The 6,385-nt window shown below is 37.9% G+C and overlaps 1 pseudogene; it reads right to left on the reverse strand.

The window, feature by feature from the left end:
* Positions 1-329: 329 nt before the first annotated feature.
* LOC119505106 lies at positions 330-1,122 on the reverse strand (annotated as a pseudogene).
* Positions 1,123-6,385: the final 5,263 nt, after the last annotated feature.

Consider the following 6,385-nt stretch of genomic DNA (forward strand, 5'->3'; position numbering starts at 1 on the left):
TGCATGTCCAAGTATCTTAAATCATTAGTGTCACTCTTAGCTTCTCTCCAAAATGTCCCTCTCAGCTGCTCTGAGCTCTTTCTATTTGTGAGCTCTTTTATAAGATTCTAGTGATTAAATCAAGACCCACCCTGAATCAGTAGGTCCATATCTCCATGGAAATAATTTACTCAAATGTTTGAACCACAGTTAAATGAGTCACATCTCCATAGAAACACTCAGTCAAAAGATTCTGACCTAATTAACACTAATACATCAGCCTGCCCACAAAATTGCATTAAAGAATATGGCTTCTAAGGAGACATTCTATGTCCAAACTGGCACATTTGTCAAAACTGACAGCTACTGTCATAAGTTTTACCCTCAAGAAAAAATTTTAACCCTTTTCCCTTGGCTGTGTTAACTCCAGAGCCTCTTCCAGGACAGACAGAAATGGGCACAAACCCATAGACATATGCCAGCATAATGGGAAACCAAGAACAACACTAACTGCTGCAATAACTGTGAATGCCATGTCCAAGAAAGTCATTCTGCCTGGCATAGTCAAATTCCTCCTGTGCTTGGAGGTTGTCATTCCCTCACATCTGTTGAGGTTCTTCCTGCCAACACAAACAGGAGTGCCTGTGACCACGGAAGGAAAGGCAATGCCAACCATGAGGTAAACCCTAATGGAGCACCAATCTATGTACCCAGTGGCCAAAGAATTTTCTCCTGGCTCCCTGGCTTCTTCCCCAGAAGGACAGCAAGCAGGGCTGAGGTAATGCAAGTCTGAGATCCCTTTCAGACAAAGCCAACAAAATCCAAAATCACATTCTGTAGAGATGTTGTGGTTACAAATTCTGTCATTCATTTTGATGATGTCAGCATGTCATCCTGGGCAAACTTAATTCCATCTGGTCCAGATTCTTGCCCCTATCTGACACTTGAAAGGTACATGTTCCTAACATGCAATCTCTGTGCCTCATGCTAATGGGTCATATAGCAGGTCTGTTTCAAATGTCAGGTCAGCTTCCAGTTGTCACAGAACTCAGTCTGGCATCCATCTCTATTTTAGGTCAGCCAGGGGCAGCTGACACAACCATAGACAATGATGCCGTACCTGAAAGCCTGGGCTGGCCTCATGGCATCAGGAACAGAAGACAGGTGCTGACATAGGAGTAACAGTTCATACTAGTGTACTGGTGACCAGACTGCAAGCAGCAGGCAAGTGGAAACATTGGATTCACTCTGGGTGGCAGATGTGCACCAGCTCCTTCTCTTCTTCAGGCACAAGGAGATAAGGAATCACTCCATGCAAGAGCAGTGCAGGCAGCTGAGTGGATTGCAGGGACTGCCCAGGTGTCAGCCACAACAGCCACCACACAAGCACAACATGCTTGGGTTGGTAATACCCTCCACAGGCTCTTCCTCAAACCCCAGTTGGCCACCAATGTGGGTGCAGTTCTTGATGTCTGGTGCAGCCCTGTGTAGGGGTCTGGAATTCAGAGATGTGGAGATCTTGGAGACTGTGCTGGTTTTGATGTACTTGCCTGCTGCTTGCAGCCTGGTCACCAGTACACTAGTATGAACTATGACATACTATGTCCCCAAAAATGACAAGTTCTTTGATGCAATCTTCTGGGGGCAGATGTATTCATGTTGATGAGGTTGGAACCTTTGGATTATTGTTTCCAATTATATGTGACCCACCCAACTGTAGATGATAACCCTGATTAGATAATTTCTGTTGAGATGTGGCCATACCCATTCAATATGGGCTTTGATTAGTTTACTAGAGACCTATATAAGAGCTCAGATATGAGCTTTCTGCTGCAGCTTAGAGAGATATTTTAAAGACAACTGTTGAAAGCTGATGCTTAAATTTTGGGGAATGCCACTTTGAAATACAACCTGGGAGCAACAGATGCCAGCCACATGCCACATGCCACATGCCTTACTAGCTAACAGAGATTTTTAGGATGCCATTGGCCATCCTTCAGTGAAGCTACCTGATTGTTGATGCCTTAGCTTGTACGTGATTATGACATTAAGACAGTAAGCTTGTAATCAAATAAACACCACTTTATAAGAGCCAATCCATTTCTAGTATTTTGCATTCTGGCAGCATTGGCAAACAAGAAGAGAGCCCTTGGCTGGGAAATGTCATGGTGCAAGTGGTTTCCAGAACTGTTCAAACACCAATCACTTCAGCTCCTTTAGAAAGTGTCCTACCTTTGTCACTGCCTGAGTTGTCCTCCTGGAGATAGATAATAGCAACACATTTTTAATGCATGGCATGAGCAAACACCTGATCAGGATTGTGGGGATTTTCCATTACTGGGTCCCTAAATACTCCAAGACTTAAAAACTTTTTCTAAGATTTAATTTTACTTCCATTTTAAAAGAGCAATAAAAGCAATGAAAAGTGAAAATGCCTGTATCACCAGAAATGACACCCAAGTTATCTGTTTATTTATGTTCTGTTCATTATTGCTGTGTACATACTTGTTGGCAGTATATAAGAATTATGACAGATCATCTTTGGTTGTACATGTTTCAGTTAATATTCTGATTTAACCTAGTCATCATAATTATGTTTAGAGTTGTACGATAAAATAGAACCTGAAAATTACAGAATTTTCAGCCTCACCCTTTACCTCATAAGTGTGTGCATGTGATAATCTGTTGAAAAGAACTCTGATTTCCTTGCCTACAAATCATTACAAAAGTCTGCATTCAGCAGTTCCAGATCACCTCACAATCCTACACTTTCATTTATTTTTGATTAATATGTCAAAAAACAAAGCTCTGAATTTATGGATGAATTTTGTTGTAAAGCATTCTTGTTAGTTGTTTTTCCAAGTCTGATATTTCTGGTGTGAACTCTAGCTGAACACTTTTTTACCTTGATTTTAGTGTTGATATTTCCTCAGTATGAGAAATTTAACATTGGTGAGTAAATTGAAAACACCAAAGATATTCTTCTTTCTTTATATACATACAATATATTATACAATGTAGAACTTCACATATATTCTACACATTGCTTTGTAAGTAAAGAATTTCTCACATTTTTTCACTGAGTAACCAATCCATCAAATATTATATCTTGTTCTCCTAGAATATCCTGCTCCTATTAAGGGTATTTCTGTCCATTTTTATGGTTCAGGAGTTATTGCTATTCTGAGCTATACTTGTATACCAAAGGTTAGAGCTAAGCTGAAATTTATTACAGGTAATTACAGACGTAGGTTGCATCTTAAGATAGCAAAATCATGTTATTTAAAGATAGATTGTAAATAAAAGCATTTACCAATGTATGACATTGACAGATATTTATTACAATCCTATGTGAATTCCTTCATTTATTTTAAATGTTAGAGATGTGGCTCAAGACTCTTGCATATGCAGAACATATTTAATGAGTTCTTTGATGTTGTCCAATAGCCAAATAATGTCTAAAGTTTTTCCCACATAGATGGGAGAAATGCTTTCTCCCGAGTCTTAATTACCTCATGTTGTCTGAGACTATCAGTGAAGTCTTTCCCACATACATAGCTGGTGTATGGTCTCTACTCACTGTGAGTTCTCTCATATAACCTAAGGTTACCACATAAATTGAACAATTTCCCACATAGATGGCAGACTTATGGTTTCTCCCCAGTGTGAGTTCTCTCATGTTGCCTAAGTTTTCCATGTAGATGGAAGGATTTCCCACATAGATGACCAACATATGGTATCTCCCCAGTGTGAGATTTCTCGTATCACCTAAGTTTATCACATACATAGAAGGATTTCCCACATAGATGGCACACATATGGTTTCTCCCCAGTGTGAATTCTTTCATGTCACCTAGGGGTAGCACATTGACTGAAGGATTTTCCACACATCTTGCAGACATATGGTTTCTCTCCAGTGTGAATTATTTCATGTCACCTAAGGGTACCACATTGACTTAATGATTTCCCACATATATTGCAGACATATGGTTTCACCCCAGTGTGAGTTCTCTTGTTCTGTTTGATTGTGGAATGATCAGTGAAGTCTTTCCCACATATGTGGCAGACATATGCTTTTAATCCAGTATGAGTTCTCTCATAATATCTGAGGGTGGTATATCAGTGAAATCTTTCCCGCATCCATGGCATGCATATGGTTTCTCCACATTGTGAGTTCTTTCGTGTCACCTAAGGTAAAAACTTTGAAGGAATTTCTGCATAGTTGGCAGGCATATGGTTTCTCCACAGTGTGACTACTTTCAGGTTGTCTGAGGGTAGAACTATCAGTGAGATCTTTCCCACATAGATGGCAGCCATATGGCTTCTCTCCAGCATCTGTTTTGTCATATTGTCTAAGGCCAGAGTTACTTCTGGAGACTTTTTCACAGAGATGACAGTCATATGACTTAAACCCAGTTTGAATTTACTTATTTTGATCAACAAATGATTGATTATTGAGAGCTTTTTGAAGTTGTTTGTTTACATTGGGTTTCTTTCCCATGCCTGTAATTATGGAATGAATGAAATCTTATCTCAAATTATTACTTTCAAGGGGATCCTCTTCAGTGTAAGAAATCTGCTGGTATAAATGAAGAGAGGCTGTTAATGGTGTGTCCTCATATATTTATTAACACAATTCTCTAGTTTAATCATTCAGAGTCTCCAGTTATACTTCATCATAATAGTTCCATGTACATGGTGTACTATTGCATGCAGATATTTTCCCTTTTACATATCCCAACTTCAGACATATCTAATTAATTTTGAAAAACTTCATTATCTTTCAAAGATTAGGTATATGAAACATGTATGTTAAATTGTCCTTTAATAAAACTTCAGGCTATGGCTTTGAAGTCAGGTTAATTTTTTCACTTAATTGAAACTACTCAGAACTTTTTGATGGAAGAGTGAATAGCACCATCTATAATTACTCACATTATTGTGATGGGCTCCTAAATTATTCAATTCTATCTCTCTAACTGGGAGACAAGTTGTCACCATCATGAAGCTTACCTTTTTCTGGTTAGTAGGTATGTCCTTTTACAGATATGTGGCATGGTTATGATTTCTTTTTTATGGTCATTTTCCCTGCCTGAAACTATTTTAAAATTATTATAGAGTGGCATAAGCAGAATGAAATATTTGAAAACCCTCCATGGTCATGTGATTATTTTTCAAATATTGTCCTTTAGATTGGATAGGTGTGTAAAATTAAGGTGTACTTTAGGAAGTAGAAACACTTTTCTGGAAAATGACAAGTAAAATATTTTCAGCATTAAAGTGAGGGAAAATATAAAGATAAGAAGATAGGACATTCAGTGGTAAAGAGAGGGAAAATCCTCAGGGAGAAGAAACAGAACAAGGGCCATTTTGTGAAAGTTTAACTCCTGTAAGTACACAAATATCCTTTCCCTAAGCCAAAGACAATCACAGATGGATTCTTGAATAGAGATTGATAAACATATGGAATAATTACAAATTTGAGGAGACTTCACCCAAATTCATAGCCTACATTTTAGAGAATGTCATTCAATTCAGGAAATCTTCAGTTGATACTTCTAAGGACCTGCTCATTCAGTGAAAAGACCCATCCTCATATTGAAGCACAGAGTCCTAGAACTCAACTGGACTCTTCTTGGAGAAAACTTAATCCTTCTCTCTAAATATATCCTTGTTATGACTGGGAAAGCACTTCTCTTTTGCAGACCTGATATCCTATTTATGAGAATTTATAGATTTGGAGATCTATAGTGCTATAAGTTGGTGATCATCAAGTCCAGGGCAGACTATGAGGAAAAATAAAGTTTGCTCTTATGAAGAACATAAGGAAGTATAAATCAAATACAGTATACTGAAAATCCTTTTCCTGCAAATGATGCTTCTTGACCTTCAGTCAAAGATATTGAGAATGTATTGATGACCATGCCTAAATTAATTGACTACCCTATCCTCAATATTTTCATACCAGGAGAAATTATGATTCCAAAATGGTTAAAGTATATTTTATAAAAAACATCCAATAAAGATGAGCTCAACCAAAACAATCTATGTTTTATATGGAAAACAGTATGTTGTGCTAAAACTTCACCACAGTCCCCAGTGGACAATAACTATCTAGAAAATATTTATTTTGTGCATGGAAATAATATTCATCACATTCTCCCATTGTTCTGAATGTTGGAGAGGTTGAGCAGTAAGAAAGACCTGAAATTTTAGACAGAAAAATCACATGCCACTGGTGGGACACATCAAACTTAAGGAAGAAACAAAAAGACAAATTTGCTTACATACCCATGAGAGTTATAACAGAATCAGAGTAAAGATCAGCATAGCACAAGGGGTCGTTGTGTAGATACTTGAAGAACTTGATGCTAGATTAAATAGATCGATGGATGGATGAATAGATG

Source organism: Choloepus didactylus, chromosome 10, assembly GCF_015220235.1.
Source record: "Choloepus didactylus isolate mChoDid1 chromosome 10, mChoDid1.pri, whole genome shotgun sequence".
NCBI lineage: Eukaryota > Metazoa > Chordata > Mammalia > Pilosa > Megalonychidae > Choloepus > Choloepus didactylus.